Source organism: Carassius auratus, chromosome 28 (assembly GCF_003368295.1).
Source record: "Carassius auratus strain Wakin chromosome 28, ASM336829v1, whole genome shotgun sequence".
Classification (NCBI taxonomy): Eukaryota; Metazoa; Chordata; class Actinopteri; order Cypriniformes; family Cyprinidae; genus Carassius; species Carassius auratus.
In genome coordinates this window covers 4,721,235-4,738,160 of record NC_039270.1, presented here as the reverse complement: position 1 = coordinate 4,738,160, position 16,926 = coordinate 4,721,235, and the positions used below count along the sequence as shown (strand labels likewise).

The 16,926-nt window shown below is 39.5% G+C and overlaps 1 long non-coding RNA gene across 1 annotated transcript; it reads right to left on the bottom strand.

Moving 5' to 3' along the window:
• Window positions 1–4,041: 4,041 nt before the first annotated feature.
• Window positions 4,042–4,448, bottom strand: LOC113047535 (uncharacterized). Its single transcript, XR_003276294.1, has 2 exons — window positions 4,294–4,448; window positions 4,042–4,202 (listed from the first exon to the last, which is right to left on the bottom strand). It is a non-coding gene; the product is annotated as an uncharacterized LOC113047535 (long non-coding RNA).
• Window positions 4,449–16,926: the final 12,478 nt, after the last annotated feature.

Below are 16,926 nucleotides of genomic sequence, written 5' to 3'. Positions count from 1 at the left end.
GCTGGTGGGGTGATGGTGAAGCTGTAAGTATAAGATAGAAGATAGTATTGTCTGTAATTAGTCAAAATTATTGTCAAGTGCCAGAGTTACCACAAACAAGTCACATCTTTCTCAAAATTTCCTAAATCAGATATGTTGGACTAATATATGAATAACACATAAACAATCAATGAAACTTGTATAGACATAAGAGAAGATACCAGAAAACAGGTAAAACAGACCCTCCATACCTATTGATGCTGAAGTCATGCTAGGTGGTGGGACATTTGAAGGAGCAAAGGTCAGACCAAACTCCTCCATGGCAACAAGCAAGGTGTTTGGTGGGGGCCTGCTTGTTGTAGGCTTGGATCTTTCTTGGCCTTGCTGGTTCCTTTTTGCCCTTTTTGTCTGGCTTTTGCTTCCAAGATGACCATCATCAGACAGCTTTTTTTTCTATTAGCACAGATCTGCTTTGCTGCAATTCTTAACCTCAGCCTGATGTATCTGGTTTTTTTGTTTTTTTTTTGCAGATCATGGCATGAAGGAAGCCTGCCGTTCAAGAGCCTACCCTCTCTCTCCAGCATATCCATGGCATTTGGATCCATAAATGAGCCACTGGTCCTAGTTCGGAATAACTCCTCAATTTGCTGGACTAAATCGAAGGCCTCTTGTGACGGCAGACAAAGTACACCTGGCTTAAACTCTTTCAGCTTCAGTCAAACACTGTGCTTTCCTTCAGGACTGTCATCATTGTGCTGAATTGCACTTTGGCAACCCTCACAAATCTTGGAATATTTAATCACTTTATGCACGATGTAGCCTATAAGGTGGTAGAGAGCACTGATCTCAGTATTTGTGGTCAGGAGCAGCTCTTCGAGCCATCGGCTCCTCCACTCTGAGGCCAGGACTTGGAAGTGACTGCTTTGTGTCCAGGAAGTCGGCCAAAAGGCTGTTGTCATCCTCCTGATAACTTCCTGTTTTCACAGTCGCAAGAAACTGCCCAACTGATATTGATTTCAGTGCCTGTTGAAACTCTACTGGAGTTGGGACTGGATTCCTCTGTCTTATGCAGCTGAATAGGTTTTCAAGACAGTCTTGGGTAAACCTGCTGGTCAACACAAACATGTGTCCGTGGGCCAGCATGTCTTGCTGTATTGATAGAATTGAAGATGTTGCCATCACAATTCCTGTTTGCACAGGCTTCCAGCTACCCGTTCGTCCAATCTTCAGCCCACGGAAGAGTTGGATGGTGTCCTGAAGGAACTTGATGGCCTTTTAGTACTCCTCGATTTTGTGTGTGCTGAATGCCATTACTGGGTGGCGAGAGGACATGATGTCAAACCAGTGGTCGACCTGCTCTAGAAACCATGCTGTGGTCTGGTAAGTGGGTGGTCGTTGTTCCTGCTCCACCATATATTTCAGGCCTGCACTGGTTGCCTTGCTAAAGATATTCATTGAAGGGCCCACCTTCATCTTCTCAAAATGACTGGGTTGAAGGATTTTAATTGTTAGATTTGGAGCAATTTTCAATGTCACCCCCCTCTTGAAAATCTACCAGATCTTTCAGTGGACCAATGGAAACTTCATTGAAGAAGAGTTTCTTCTTCTCTATCATATCCGGAGGAATTGTGAACGTCTGTCCACGGACCAGGGCACTCTTCAAGTTCTTAACAAGATGTGGAACGTCTGGCATAAAGTATAGCCTCCTGTCTGGTCTTGCAGGATGTGGGACAGATGTTTTGTTGTGATCCACGCCAAATGCCTTCCACATTGCCCGATTAGGGCTGCCCATGTCAGTGGTGATGTTAATCCCATGAAGCCCTATGGAAGCTGCCTTCTCAACAATGTTGAGGACGATAGGCTTATAGTTTGCCCCATTAGTGGAGTTACCACTGTAATGGTAAGCCACTACTTGCTTCCATCGTGTTGTTGTTCCTGCCAACATAAAAACGCAAGCATGCATTGCCATTCCTGTGTGGTCAGGTAATGTCACGTCTCCATAAAGCTTCCCACTTCCCAAGTGCAGCTCCACACTCGGTGTAATTGCAATTTCATCAAGTCTCAGCACACACTCCCTCTCCATCTCTGTCAAGCTGTCAACCTTCAGCTTTGGCATGTCTAATACATCATCTAACACTCCTGGCTCAGTCTTTATATGCTGCAGACTTCTTTGCAGTGTTCTGATATAGAGGAATCTCCATGTCTTGAAGCAGTCTGTAGCCTGTTGAGCCGGTGGCAAAATGCAGTTTTATGGCCTTTTTGACTGTAGTGTCTCCCCATCTCATGCCCATCTTACCCTTTATACAGATCGCTTTTATCTGATCTTTAGAAAAAATTGTAGCAAATTTATTTTCCATGACTACATATTTTTTCCGTAGGACAGAATGAATTTTTTCCTGTTGTTTTAGAGCTCCTTCTGCCCTCCTTGTCTTATCTCTTTGCCTTTCCAACTCCTCCCTCAAGTCTTTCACACTGACTCCTGGTTCACTTGACCCCTGCACACTGGCACCTGGCTCACTGGCTCCTTGTATGTCCCTCTCAATTTTCTCACAGTGTTCTTCTTCCTTATCCTCTCTTCCCTCACTTACCCTTCTCTCACTTTCCTCACTTTCTACCTCAACTTCTGAAATGATGATATGGCATTGTTAGTGTTACATTGAGAGTGTATAGGCTAGTCATTGTAGTAAGAAATATTATTTAAAGTTTGACTTTACATTACTCACACCGAAGTTCATTTTAGGACAATATGTGTGGTCACTGGCCACTGCATGAACTGGAGGTTCTGTGGTACTTCTCACGGCAGGACCCTTCCGCCTCTTGGGCTCAGGGCGATGCATAAATATGGTTGGAACAGCGTCAGTTTTCAATATCAGATGGCCTTATTTTGTCCTTGAGAATTGCTCTCCCTCAAAATGTGCCTGCAGATTTGCTTATGGAGTTATTTTCCACACACTTTCCAGACATTACATCATAATTGTTAAATCACAATTTCATTGCAGTCTTGTACATATTAGACATTGAACCTTGATCCACAAGTGAGATGTCCAAATGTGCATTACAAACATAACTTACTGCACACAGTTTTCTGTTGTTGTAATCTTTTGTTATGGTCAGGTTGCTTCTGCTGACTTGGGCTAACCATTTCTTTCTCCTGTCGCCATCTTTTGGGAAACCATACATCTGGATCCCTTTCTCGGACCGATTGGTGCATCCAAATGCCACATAGCCAACCATGGTAAGTAAAATCAATCTATAAAAGTGAGATGTTGTGATCAGTTTTCAGGAAGGTGTGCCATCAAACCCTTCCACCTCTTCCTAACCAACTCCACCTCCTCTCTCCTCCCAAATCTTTTCACTTCCAATACTGTAATTCCTACAACTCCATTTTCACCTATTGTCTCTTCCTGGACTATTGTGACAGAGGCCAGTTCATTACAGGACCAGGGAAACATTTAATTTCAAATTCTTTACTGTGGTACAGAGCCAAAACAACAGAAATCCTCTTTCTTGACCCCTCCCTGTTGTGTCCAGCTGCAATGGGCTTGATTGACTTAAGACCCAGTCTCCTCTGGGGCCTGTAACATGGTTTGCTTGTGGCAATGGAATGCTCTCAAGAAAAATTCAAGTAACTATTGCATTACTTACAGCTTCCTTGTTGGAAGTCAAGCGAGTCTCTTTGAAGAACGAACCATCAAGGAAAATGTATCTACCCTCTCACAGGATGTAATGTTTAATTAAATGTTTTGTTGAATGCAATTGGTTGCCTTGTATATTTTTCATTGTTGACATTTTTTCTCGACTTAAACTGAGCAGCGTCTGGCATTCATTGATATTCACTTGTTGTCCATGTGTATATATTTATCTGAATGTGTCTTAACTAAACTTTAGGATGTTAGTAATTATGACCATAGAAGCACAAGAAAAATATATACAGCACATACTGTAAATTATTATACCTTATTGGAGCAGTCCCCTTTTCCCTCCAAAATTAAATGCACACAAAAATTTATTCAATTCAAGGGGTTTCATTGGCATAAACATTATAAGAACATTTCCAAAGCATCAAAATAAAATTTTTAATACACACAATATATACAGTAATATTAACATTAACAGAACTGGGTGAGGAACAGCCAAACTCAGCTAAAAAAAACATATACCACGGCAAGATGCAGCAACAAGACACAAGACGGATGCGCTGCTTCAGATGTGCTGTCCAAGCTCTGTTGAAAAAGCACAAAAAAATTTAAGGACTGGTCAGCAATGTCACCGAAAGAAACTTACTGCAGCAGATGAAAGGCACATCTTGCTTACTTGCCCTGCAATTAGAAGATGTCCAGCAGTACCATCAGCTCCGAGCTGCAGAAAACTGGGACCCTAGTACATCCATCTATCGTATGGAGAAGTCTGGTCCGAAGTGGCTGCCCAATTCCTAAGAAGCAGATTTTAAGAGAACTTTGATTCACTTTTTTTGATCCATTTCTAATTTTGACTGCTGTATATTATATACACATTTATTTAATTATATATATATATATATATATATATATATATATATATATATATATATATATATATATATATAGTCCCTAACAAAAGTCTTGTCACTTGTGGACAAATTGACCTGAAGTGCCGCTGAAATATATTTCTAATCGAGATTTTTTTTTTACAAGAAATGGCTCATTTTAATCCCAACAGCTTTTGTTAATAATGTTTCAGTGCAAAACGAAACTGTCAAAAAGTATTCTAATATTCACAGCTTGGTAAAGCCCATTGAGTCAATTTTTGCAAAGACATAAGTGTTGTCGCCTTGTCATTTGAGCTTCACTTGTGACTAATAATGGATCAATTAGGTCTCAGGTGTGTATAAAAACAACTCCCGTACACACTAGACCTTCACATCAACTGCAACTAGAACTCTGTAAACATGCCTTAGATTCACCCTGAGACTAATGTTTTGATTATCAAGAGGCTGAAGACCAGATCCACTGCTGATGTGGCAGACACCTTCAATGTATCTCAGCGTCAAGTACAGAGGATAAAAAAACATTTGAAGACACTGGAGATGTTTTTTACAAGCCTAGGTCAGGCAGACCCCGCAAGACAACTGCTCAAGAGGACCGTTTGTTGGCTCAAATCCAAGGCCAGCCCATTTTCCACTGCAGCAGAGCTCCATAAGACCTGGACACCTGAAGTCCCTGTGTAAACCAGAACGGTTTGTCGGATTCTGTCTCGGAATGGCCTCCATGGTCAAATCAGTGCCCAGAAGCCAGCACTAAACAAAAGACAATTGAAAAACTGTGTGGCATGTGCCAAGGCCCACAGTTTGCTAAAAGGATGGACGCTGGAAAAGTGAGAGAAAGTGGATTTTTCAGATGAATCTTTTGTTGAATTACACCACAGTCGCCGCAATTATTGCAGGAGATCTACTGGAGCCCGCATGGATCCTAGATTCACCCAGAAAACAGTGAAGTTTGGTGGCAGAAAAATCATGGTCTGGGGTTACATCCAATATGGGGGTGTGAGAGAGATCTGCAGGGTGGAAGGAAACAACAACAGTCTAAAATACCAAGAAATCTTAGCTACCTCTTATATTCCCAACCATAAAAGAGGCCAAATTCTGCAGCAGGATGGTCCTCCATTGCATACTCCCATCTCCACATCAAATTTCCTCAAGGCGAAGAAGATCAAGATGCTCCAGGATTGGCCAGCCTAGTCACCAGACATGAACATCATTGAGCATATGTGGGGTAGGATGAAAGAGGAAGCATGGAAGACGAAACCAAAGAATATTGATGAACTCTGGGAGGCATGCAAGACTGCTTTACATTTACATTTACATTTATTCATTTAGTAGACGCTTTTATCCAAAGCGACTTACAGATGAAGCAATCAAAAACAACAAAAAGAGCAATGATATATAAGTGCTATAACAAGTCTCAGTTAGGTTAACACAGTACACGTAGCATGGGATTTTAACTAATATAATAAATAAAAAGAAAACAGAATAAAAAAATAAAAGAATAGAGCAAGCTAGTTAGAGGTCTTTACACATACACACACATATACATATACAATTGCATAATAAATGAAAAGAATATAGAATACAAGAAGATTAGAAAGGTAGTTAGGTTTTTTAAAGAATAGAATTAGAATAGTGAGTGTTAAAGTTAGAGGGTCAAATAAAGATGGAAGAGATGTGTTTTAAGCCGATTCTTGAAGATGGCTAAGGACTCAGCTGCTCGGATTGAGTTGGGGAGTTCATTCCACCAGAAGGGAACATTTAATTTAAAAGTCCGTAAAAGTGACTTTGTGCTTCTTTGGGATGGAACAATCAAGCGACGTTCACTTGCAGAACGCAAGCTTCTAGAGGGCACATAAGTCTGAAGTAACTAATTTAGGTTAATGGGTGCAGAGCCAGTGGTAGTTTTGTAGGCAAAAATCAATGCCTTGAATTTTATGCGAGCAGCAATTGGAAGCCAGTGCAAATTGATAAACAGAGGTGTGATGTGTATTCATTTTGGCTCATTAAAAATTAATCTTGCTGCCGCGTTCTGAATTAATTGTAAAGGTTTGAAAGAATTGGCTGGAAGACCTGCCAAGAGGGCATTGCAATAGTCCAGCCTGGACAGAACAAGAGCTTGAACAAGGAGTTGTGCAGCATGTTCCCAAAAGAAAGGGCTTGATCTTCTTGATGTTGACAAAAGCAAATCTGCAGGATCGGACAGTTTTAGCAATGTGGTCTGAGAAAGTCAGCTGATCATCAATCATAACTCCAAGGCTTCTAGCTGTTTTTGAAGGAGTTATGGTTGATGTGCCTAACTTGATGGTGAAATTGTGATGGAACGATGGGTTTGCTGGAATCACAAGCAGTTCTGTCTTGGCAAGGTTGAGTTGAAGGTGATGGTCCATCATCCAGGAAGAAATGTCTGTTAGACAAGCTGAGATGCGAATAGCTACCGTCGGATCATCAGGATGGAATGAGAGGTAGAGTTGAGTGTCATCAGCATAGCAGTGGTATGAAAAGCCATGTTTCTGAATGACAGAACCTAATGATGCCATGTAGACAGAGAAGAGAAGTGGTCCAAGAACTGAGCCCTGAGGCACCCCAGTAGTTAGATGCTGAGACTTGGACACCTCACCTCTCCAAGATACTTTGAAGGACCTATCTGATAGGTAAGACTCAACCCATTGAAGTGTTGTTCCTGAGATGCCTCTCACCAGTAGCATTGATAGGAGGATCTGGTGGTTAACCGTGTCAAAAACGGCGGACAGATCAAGCAGGATAAGTACTGAAGATTTGGATTCTGCTCTTGCCAGTCTTAGAGCTTCAACAACTGAGAGGAAGGCCGTCTCAGTTGAATGTCCACTTCTGAAGCCAGATTGGTTGCTGTCAAGGAGATTGTCGTGTGTGAGAAATGTAGAGACTTGTTTGAACACAGCTCGTTCAAGTGTTTTTGCAATAAAAGGAAGAAGGGAAACTGGTCTGTAGTTCTCTAAAAGAGATGGGTTGAGGTTGGGTTTCTTAAGTAGTGGAGTTATACGTGCCTGTCTAAATGATGAGGGAAAAACACCAGTGTGGAGGGAAGTGTTGATGATGTGAGTGAGTGCAGGTACGACTTCAGGAGAAATGGCTGAGATGGAATTGGATCAAGCGGGCAAGTTGTAGGGTGATTAGAAAGGATGAGTTTTGACACTTCTGCCTCAGAGAGTGGAGAGAAGGATGTAAATGAGTGTAAGTTTGCTGGTGATATGAGCTTGACTGATTGTGGTGTGGAAAATTGTGCACTAATGTGTTTAATTTTATTAAAGAAAAACGTTGCAAAGTCGTCAGATATTAGAGATGAAGCAGGAGGAGGAGGAGGAGGACAAAGAAGTGAGGAAAATGTTTTAAAAAGCATGCGAGAGTTAGATGAATTGTTAATTTTGTTATGGTAGTATGTCCTTTTAGCAGAGGAGACATTAGCAGAGAAAGAAGATAGGAGTGACTGATACACAATAAGATCAGTAGTATTTTTGGACTTGCGCCACACCCTTTCAGAAGCTCTAAGCTTAGAACGGTGTTCGCGTAGAACATCAGATAACCAAGGGGCAGAAGGGGTGTTATGGGCTGGCCTGGAAGATAAGGGGCAAACAGTGTCTAAACAAGATGTAAGAGTGGAGCAGAAAGTATCAGTAGCACTGTTAGCATCCAAAGATGCAAACAGTTTAAGGGGAAGGAAGTGAAGATGAAACCATTGCAGATAGCCGGGAGGGTGAAAGTGTGCGTAGGTTACGTCGAAAGATGACATGTGGAGGGGTAAATGATGTGTCAGGGATCATGTTGAGGTTAAGAGTGAGGAGGAAGTGATCCGACGTGTGCAGTGGAGTAACCAGAACATGATCAGTAGAGCAATTTCTTGTATAAATAAGGTCCAGTTGGTTGCCTGATTTGTGAGTAGCAGTAGTTGACACTCGGTTGAGATCAAAAGAGGCAAGCAGAGTGTGGAAATCGGCAAACAAAGGTTTATCTAGATGAATGTTGAAATCTCCAAGCATAACTAGGGGAGTACCATCCTCAGAAAAGGTTGAGAGCAACACATCTAATTCATCCAAAAAGTTACCCAGTGGTCCTGGGGGTCGATAGACAACTAAAAAATGTATTTTAAAAGGGTAGGTAACAGTAACTGAATGAGATTCAAAGGAGCTGTTGATACCCAAAGATGGTAAAGGATTAAATTTCCAATCATTAGAGATGAGCAGACCAGTACCTCCACCTCTTCCAGTCAAACGGGGAGAGTGGGAAAATTAGAAATTATTGGAGAGTGCTGCAGGTGTAGCAGTGTCCTCTGGTTTGATCCAGGTCTCTGTTAGGGCCATGAGATTAAGCTTTGAATGACTAATAATAGAAGTAGTGAAATCGGTTTTGTTTACAGCAGACTGGCAATTCCAGAGACCAATAGGAAAAGAAAGTAGTGTATTAGCAGACACAGGCAAAGTATGCAGGTTGTTAAGATTGTGCTGTCTACATTGTGTGTTGCATGGTTTACGAGTGGTAATGATAGTAGGGATCTGGAAACACATAGTAAGATTTGGTTATAAACAAAAAATAACTGAAACAGAAATGAAACAAGGAAAAGGAAAAAGATTAATCAAAAACATACTTATATCCCCTGCCGGTGTCCCTGCCCGGTGGAGTCGCAAGGTAGAGTCGATGGTCTTCAAACGAGGAGGGCTTAACTGGAGGGCTGCCGCGGTATACTACTCTTTTTTAAACCCGACAAAACGTAAATTGAATTCAGCTGAACGTACTTTACTGTTTATCACAACAAAGGTCTAAGCAAGCGCACAACACTGACAATGTATGCGATAGAGTACGAGACCAAACGCAGCACGTCTCAACACAGTAAACAAACAAGTGTTTCCTAGCAACGACAACTGCGCTAAACACTAATGAGACAAGAAATAAATACACTTACGATCTGCTTTTAACTCCCGCTGATTTAACTGTTTCTCACAAAGGGTATTTCTTTACACTCTCTTGGCTGGTGCTTGAACACACTTGACTGTTTATCACAACAAAGGTCTAAGCAAGCGCACAACACTGACAACGTATGCGATAGAGTACGAGACCAAACGCAGCTTTCTTTGCTATTCCTGATGACTTGATCAATAAATTGTATGAATCCTTGCCAAACCGCATGGATGCAGTCCTTCAAGCTCATGGAAGTCATACAATATATTAAATTTGGATCTCACAGCACCATTACTTAATTTGCTGACATATTTTTGTATTTGCAGTAAATTTGATCAATTTCTCTATAGGTGACAAAACTTCTGTCTTGCCAAGGTTTGACCTTGATTAAATGATAAATATTTTTTCAGTGAAACTAATATATTTCAGTGCATTAAACATAATTTGGGAGGCTTTTAGCTTTTCATATAAGCTATTTCTAATACCAATTAATTAATTAAAAAAGTCAGGTTAATAGCAGGTGTTTCTACAAAATAGATAAGCGAAAAAACTTTTGTCAGGGACTGTACATGTATGTATGTGTGTGTGTGTATAATAAACACATTACATATAATGTTTATCTGTGTACGTGTGTGTGTGTGTGTGTATACATATATATAATAATAATAATAATTCATTACATTTATATAGCACTTTTCTAGGCACTCAAAGCGATAACATAGTCAGGGGGTATCTCCTCATCCACCACCAGTGTGCAGCATCCACCTGGATGATGCAACGGCAGCCATATTGCGCCAGAACGCCCACCACACACCAGCTTACTGGTGGAGAGGAGACAGAGTGATGAAGCCAATCAGCAGATATGGGGATTGTTAGGAGGCCATCCTGGGATTTTTAATGACCACAGAGAGTCAGGACCTCGGTTTAACGTCTCATCCGAAGGACTGTGCTTGTTGACAGTATAGTGTCCCCATCACTACACTGGGGCGCTAGGACCCACACAGACCACAGGGTGAGCACCCCCTGCTGGCCTTACTAGCACCTCTACCAGCAGCAATCTAGTTTTCTCAGGAGGTCTCCCATCCAGGTACTGACCAGGCTCACCCCTGCTTAGCTTTAGTGGGCAACCGGTCTTGGGCTCCAGGGTGATATGGCTGCCGTTGTACACACAAACTCACTATATGTAAAGTATGTGTGTTTATGTACATATGTGTATATGCATGTGTGGGTGTGTGCATATCTATATATATATATATATATATATATATATATATATATATATATATATATATATATATATATATATCTATATATCTATATAGATATATATATATATATATATATATATATATATATATATATATATATATATATAGATATATATATCATTTGAAATGAATCTAAAGTTGTCCTAAATCCTTCTTATTAGGACAAATTAGTTCTTAGGAGAACTTTTTTATAAGCCGATATTTTGATTTTGAAAATAAACTGGATATTAGACCCATTTCCTATAAACTGCACTTACACAACATTCAATAGCAAAATATCTGCCTGTTCTATGTATGTGGGCTGTATAAATCATTTTCCAGAAGGGATTTAAGTTTAAAAAAAGGCCTTAGATTACGGTCTCAATGACTAAACAATTTCACATCAAAAGTATATATTTTTTAATGATCAAAAAACAGTCTGATTTTAAACATTTAACACTTTTACTTTCTTCCAGTTGAATCTGGTTTTAACAGTCTGTGTGTGTACTGTAAATAAACACTAAAGTTAAAGTATTTGCAGAAGTAGTCCCACACTTTGCTGCTACTGCACTCACCTTTTTCAGCCATCTGTAGGCAGAAAGAGAGACAGAGAAAGAATAAACATGTGTATTAATAATATCACCATGTATCATTACTCATGTCATCATTAGAATTAGAATTATAATAAATAGGGATCTCTTACATAGGCAAAAATGAGAAATATATATATATATATTTTTTTTTTCAAGCAATAGGTATGACATATTACCTACTTATATTTAACCATATTTTTACAACATTTTCTTGTTATGTCTGTAAAGCTGCTTTGAAACAATCTGTAAAAAAGAAAAAGCACGTGTTCAGCTCATATTTATTTACATGTCCCTTCTTGGTTGCCGGGAAAATGCTGTAATATAGTTGTTTCTGTAAATGTATTTTATAGGAGCCGCACGATCTTCCCTCCAAAATTAAACACAAAAAGTGATTAATGCTGTGTTTCACCACTCCACAGAAAAAAAATGCTATTATATGTATGTAATGCAAGTGTCAACGTAATAATCAATACATATTATGCGTCAATATTTAACTATAATTGTTGCAAATATAGTTTAACCTTGTCTGTCCCGCTTAAAACCATTCAAAGTGGTTTGACAGCGCGGAGTTGTTTGGAACTATTGAGAGCTACATGCACCACGTGACAGCGTGGCGGCGAGATCAAAGAGTGTCGCAACTCTCATATTTAACGGCTCTGGTCCAGACCTAGACATCCGTGAAACAATCAGGCCTGTATGTTTTTTTTTTTTTTTTTATATAACCTCATTAATTCTTCCCTGATATATACAATCAAGAAAGAAAGTCTCCACCCCCTTGGCCAATTAGTTTTTTCAGTGGGCTCTAATATTTTATGGAAAAAAGGCAGAGGGTGTGAAGACTGCTGTTTTAGCTTTTTTATATTCTCCTTAATGTTTTTACATTTTAAACTGCTTTTTAATGTTGTATGTTGATTTAGTCTTGTGTAGAGACAAAGCAGTGGTGAATAACCATATACTTACTGTTACTGAATAACGTTAATGTTAAATATTTAAATTATTGCGTATTAATATGCTAAATTACGAATACAAAGTCCATTGTTATGTTTTTTGATGGACAGTTATATTAAGTGGCATGCAACCTGCTAGCAATGGCAATGTAGTAACTTCAAAGTAAATGTCCTTTTAAAAAAAAGTTTTAAGGAAAGTTAAGTGTTATTTTAGTTATGTACAAATGCAGTTAAGCACAGAATGGTTGGATGAAGTATTGGATGAAGTATATTTTGCTGCTGCTGCTTTTCTCAGATCATTTCATCAGTGTTTGTCTGCGAGGTTCTTATAATAAATGTATCATTGTGTTCATGACAGATCCGTCAGTGTTTTCATTTCATAAAAATTCATCAGTGATTGACATTTATTATTTCAGATTAGAATGATATTAACTCTTATGATGCCTGTTTTATTTCACTGTGCTTCACATCTTATGCAGAAATCCATCTGTCTCCAGCGTGAATATTCAAAGCCTAGAACAAATCCACTATAACCTTTGTTGCTTTTCCAATCTTTGGTACCAAATAACTTATATAAAGACATGACACTGATCATCTTAACACCCATCTGTGCTTTTAAGGGTTATTTGACTGCAACAGTTTTCATTCTGATTAACTTCATAACATTCTAAATATGAAAATAGTGCATGTGTAATCCTCGGGTTATTCAAGGAAAATGTGTATATTGTGAAGGTCAGTTTGATCTTCAGTGGTAATAGCACATTGTGCAATGGATGTCTGTCAAAGTGATGACTTGTCAATTGAATAAGAGTTAAATACGGTAGGTTACTAGAACTAATGTAATTATTAATTTGTGGGGCGTTTGCTCAAATAGACACATTAGCAGCTGCAGCCAGTCTTAGAAAGGGTTTTTAATTGCCAGTTTAATTAAGTTGTTCACATCTGTACAGTATAAAAGCCCGTTAATAAAACAATTACAAGAAATGCCTAAAATGTATTTATGTCCTGTAAATGTCGGTAGTTAGCTTGCACTGATCTGACACACTATGAAAAAAAAAAGGGCATGTGTGTGTCTTCAGTTTTCAGATAGAACATGCTCACAAAATTTAACAGCAGCAACATAGATATCACAGCCAAAGGACTGGGATGCAGCTCTTGGGTCAGCAACCTATCTTAAAGCTGCCATTTGTCCATCAGTCAGTGGGCTTTCTGTGTCTGGGACAATGACACTTGAGTAGCCATCAGCAATAAGTCCACTGTTTTCCCACTCAATGTGAGGAATATCCATACTCTATCAAAGCAAAATAGAGAAATCTTACTTGTTTGCAGTATTATTTATCCTATAAATTTATTGTAACCTACACTTTTGTAAACCACTTTGCTAAATATTTATTAACTTAAAGGAATACTTCACCAATTAGCGTTAGGCTTTGTATCCATAGTATCTCGGTAGTATTTTCAAACTAACATGCGTCTTTCCCTCATATCCATTTCTTTTTTTTGCATAATCGGAGGGAGGCATTTTTCCCACACACAAAACCGATTCCTCATCGCAGTGGGTTATGAGGGACCGATGCACTTTCGTTCGAAAATACTAACGGTATACTACGGATACAAAGCTTAATTCTAATCAGTGAAGTATTCCTTTAAGGCCAGCCTTTGGTAAGGGAGTATTGACATACGTGCAATATCTTCAAAACTAATGTTTGCAAGCATAAATGTAGGGATTTATACTAATGAAAGCATTCAAGTTGTACATTTGATACATACCTCCATATTTTCTGGGCCTTGAATTGGGTGATGGATTCGGCCCAGCTCCCACAGCTGATTTGGGGTCATATGGCCTTCTGTTCTTATTGGATGATTGTCCCAGCCACTGCGGAAAGTGTCCAGGGAATCTTGCAGCCATGGCAGAAACGCATAATGGCAACAGAGGAGGTGTGTAGCACTGGGGATGTTGAGGAAGCCCTCCTCTTCAAGGTAGTGGAGAACATCATAGTAGATGTTTGTGACAGCTACCCACAGGTCTCTCCAAAGCCTCTCGATTCTGGAAAACAGTCAAGTTCAATAGGAATCTTTAAACTTAATGTACAAGGAAAATTCATCAGGTTGTTCAATGCATAGTTGTGTTTTTCTTTATCTACTTTTATTTGTTTAGGAGAAACAATGTTTAATGGAATATAATGTCACTGCATGCTATCAAAACATAAGTGAAATACAGATGTAATTCCAGACCCATTGCCCAGCAAAAAACTAACTTATGCAGCAAGAAAAAGGCTGTTGAATTTGCATGCTAAGGAGGTTGCTATTCAGTACCCTTTAACTGATAGCAGCTTCCACTGGAGATAGGACTTTCAGCTCACACTCCTCAAATAGTAGTCCTGCTGAAAGCTGATATGCTGTATTTGTAGCAAATAATAATATTCTTGCGTGGCAGCAGTGAGGTGGTATCTTTCAGCTAGCATTATCTGAAGTTTTGGATTGACCATTGATTGTGAACACTCTTGCCGGATATGAAGCTGCCCCTTCCAGTGCCACGGACTGTAAACATGAGGCATGTAATGTCTACTTTTTCCACACCCTGATCAGCCCGTACCCTTAAAACAGAGTAACATTTACAAGAGTAATGGTTTTTTTTTTTTTTATAAATCTTTACAAAACATTAATGTGGAACATTATGCATGCCTTTAACTTAGTTATAAAGGGTACCCCATTATTTCTATAAAGACTTTGCTGTAACAAAAACAGATCTATACAGTCATACAAAAATAACTGAAATCATCTCGGTTACTAACGTAACCTCGGTTCTCTCTAGAAGAGGGAACGGGTGTTGCATAAGCTAGCTTATCCGAGCCCAGTATTTATAGCCATAAGCCATGCTTATTTCAGTGGGAAATGACGTGCTAAGGCGCGATCACCTTCATTGGTGCTGACGTCACTGGCGGCTTGTCGATAGAGAGCCTAAGTCCCTCCCCTTCCGGTTGAACACCATGGGACCTTACTTTGGAAAAATTCTGTATGGTAGTCAAATGGCGAGAGACAACAAATATTTGGATTGAATTGTGCCCTGAATTACACATATGATGTTTGTCAATTTAAAAGATACATTTTAAAGTCAAGAAAGTCACAATTTTATGTAAAACTGTTGAGGTATAAGACTGTGAAAATACGCAATTACAAAGACTACTAACCCAAAAGGTGCACGTGACATCATACCTTTTCTCTCAATGAATGAAGGTAACTCATTTTTTCTATAATCTTAAATAATCGTAAAGTTACGCCGTCATGCCTGAATGTTTTGTACCAGACTGCACACAAATGAGCAACGGATCTTACCATGTTGGTGACGTACATAATGTGAGACAAGAGATGTAGTTCATGGAGTGATTTTCACATAAAACTAAATGTTACTCTTCTGTTTTATGACAAACTGGGGCTTTTATTGACTTTCATAATTATCATTTATATTGACAAACATCATATGTGTAAATTCAGGGCACAGTTCAGACAGATTAAAAAGATAAGTTGTCTCTTGCCATGGACTACCATACATATTTTTTGTGTATAATATAAGGTCCCATGAGCTGGAAGCAAAGGGGAGGGACTTAGGCTCTCTACAGGCTGCTGCAGTTTGCTGCAGAGCAGCCAAAGGGCGTGCGAGCTCGGCCAGGTCTGCTTGCTGCTGCAATGCATTGATTGACAAGAAATGCTAAATTATGGATAATTTTTGCCTTCAGTATTCTCGAGAAAAGGAGGGTTTCCCATAGCATAAGCTAGTTTACACAACACGAGAGTACTCTCGTAGGAAAACCTGTATAAATGGCTCCTGAAATACAGCATGATCTTCATTCAATTCATACAAAAATGTAGAAACAGTGTTTTAGGAAAATACCACACAAAAGTGGACTGTTGGTTATTTCAAAGAGGTTTAAATCCATTCAAGCATGACTGTAAAACTCCCAGCCAGCAATGAGATGTGGGGCATAGATGGGTTAAGTACGGGTTCCTTGGTTACTGTGTGGGCATGGGCTTTGGCTGGGTGAAATCAGCGGGTCCCATGTAGGTTTTGTAGTATGAGTCCCACATAGGAAGCTCATATGAGCTGATTACATGGGCCCCATAAGGGACAGGAATGGGCCAACTGGGCATGGGTTTGAACTGAGAACACATATATGGGTCCTGCATAGCATATTTATGGTCCAACTGGGCATGGGTTTGAAATGAGAACACATATATGGGTCCTGCATAGCATATTTATGGTCCAAGTGGGCATGGGTTTGAACTGGAAACCACATATATGGGTCCTGCATGGCATATTTATGGGCTGAGTGGGGATAGCTGGATGGGTTTGATCTGGGAACGCAAATATGGGTCCTGCATGGCATATTTATATTCTAAGTTGGGTTTGAACTGGGAACACATGGGTCCTGCATGGCAGAGGCGCAAAGTAACTATGTAGGTCTATAGAGTTATGTAATTACTTAGTGTACAATTTTTAGTAACTTGTATTAGCTCTACATGTAGGCTAATCAAGCATGTTGAGATTGAGTTATTGTAACTCAATACATTTCAAGTCATGCTAGTCACCAAAGAACAAACATTGCATACATGTAGATCTTTTGCCAAAACAATCCATCAGTCATTTTTGTTAGTCGTGCAGAAAATGAAAATGTAACTTCCCAAAAATGTAAAAAACATCATAATAG